The sequence below is a fragment of the Kryptolebias marmoratus genome, linkage group LG19, assembly GCF_001649575.2.
Source record: "Kryptolebias marmoratus isolate JLee-2015 linkage group LG19, ASM164957v2, whole genome shotgun sequence".
Taxonomy (NCBI): Eukaryota; Metazoa; Chordata; class Actinopteri; order Cyprinodontiformes; family Rivulidae; genus Kryptolebias; species Kryptolebias marmoratus.
The window spans coordinates 14,234,724-14,236,904 of record NC_051448.1 but is presented as its reverse complement, the minus strand read 5'-3'; positions in this window follow the sequence as shown (position 1 = coordinate 14,236,904).

The following is a 2,181-nucleotide window of genomic DNA, read 5'->3' as shown; positions in this document are numbered from 1 at the left end:
CTGGGCCACACGGACTTTAAGCTCCCTCCAAAGATTTTCTATTGGATTCAGGTCTGGAGACTGGCTAGGCCACTCCAGGACCTTAACATGTTTCCTACGGAGCCACTCTTAAGTTGCCCTGGCTGTGTGTTTTGGGTCATTATCATGCTGGAAGACCCAGGCACGACCCATCTTCAGTGCTCTTACTGAGGGAAGGAGGTTGTTGGCCAAAATCTCACGATACATGGCCCCATCCATCCTTCCCACAATATGGTGCAGTCGTCCTGTCCCCTTTGCAGAAAAGCATCCCCAAAGAATGATGTTTCCACCACCATGCTTCACGGTTGGGATGGTGTTCTTGGGGTTGTACTTATCATTCTTCTTCCTCCAAACATGACGAGTGGAGTTTAAACCAAAAAGTTCTATTTTTGTCTCATCAGACCACATGACCTTCTCCCATTCCTCCTCTGGATCATTCAGATGGTCATTTGCAAACATCAGACGGGCTTTGACATGCATTGGCTTGCAGGATTTTAATCCTTGACGGCGTAGAGTGTTACTGATTGTTTTCTTTGAGACTGTGGTCCCAGCTCTATTTAGGTCATTGACCAGGTCCTGCCGTGTAGTTCTGGGCTCATTCCTCACCTTTCTCAAGATCAATGATGCTCCGCGAGGTGAGATCTTGCATGGCGCCCCAGACCGAGGGAGATTTTCCGTTATTTTATTTTTCTTCCATTTTCCAATAATTGCACCAACTGTTGTTGCCTTCTCACCAAGCTGCTTGCCTATTGTCCTGTAGCCCATCCCAGCCTTGTGCAGGTCTACAATTTTATCCCTGATGTCCTTACACAGCTCTCTGGTCTTGGGCATTGTGGAGATGCTGGAGTCTGATTGATTGAGTGTGTGGACAGGTGTCTTTTATACAGGTAACGAGTTCAAACAGGTGCAGTTAATACAGGTAATGAGTGGAGAACAGGAGGGCTTCTTAAAGAAGAACTAGCATGTCTGTGAGAGCCAAAATTCTTACTGGTTGATAGATGATCAAATACTTATTTCACACAATAAAATGGAAATTAATTATTTAAAAATCATACATTGTATTTTTCTGGATTTTTGCTTTAGATTCCATCACTCACAGTTGAAGAGTACCTATGATAAAAATTACAGTCATCTACAAGCTTTGCAAGTGGGAAAACCTGAAAAATCAACAGTGTATCAAATACTTGTTCTCCCCACTGTATATATATATAAAAACGTGTTTGCACTGGAAATTAGCCACTGGCTATTTCCATCTGCAGTCTCCATAGCAGACAACACACAAAATAGGCCTATGAAAAAATAAAATAAAAAAATATATGAGTTGAAACAATAAATACAAAGTAAAAAAAAATGCATATACTGTAAAATACAAAAACATTTAACAAAAACCAAGGTAAAATACCATAACTTTCAACTAATTCTTCTTATAGATAAAATATTTTGAAATTTTGAACCAAAATATTAAAAACTATCAACAGCAAATAGTACAATTATCAATGTTGGCAACATTGTTTACTAAAAACAAAACAGTTTCTGGTTCCCTGAGGGGGAAAACAGTTGATGTCTTTGCTCAGTTTACGTCATTCGTCCAACTGCACACTTTTTCTGTGGTACAAACAGTGATGGTAGGATTATTAAACTGATATTGGTGTCCAGTTAGGTAACAATGTTGCTAAAATAAACTAGCACTGTAAAAAAAACAACTTTTAAATCCTCTGAATGTCTGTGCGTCCTGCATCGAGACTTGGCCATGAGCCTAGATTTGAACAAAATGATTTGTTTACTTCATAAAAACTGTCTTCCAGTGAAGAAAAACCACCAGAAAACACCCTTTATAAGAAAGAGGGATTTCAAAAAACAGCTGAAATATTATCATTTTTTATGACAGTAGTGAACACCCACAAAAATATAAATAAGTAGAGACGTGTCTGGGGCTGTGTACAGCCGGACCGAGTTTAAAGAGATGAGTCTGATTAGAGGCAAGTTGTGGGATCTTCTCAACGATTAGCATCCTAACAGCCTCAGTTTGGAGAAACGGGGTTTAATTCAGACCAGATCGACGAGATAACGGACCAAAATGGAGTCTTAAACTACTGAGCCCCACATAGGAGAGTGTTGGAGGAGCACTAAAGCAAAAGGAAAAAAAAAAAAAGTGGATTCAGG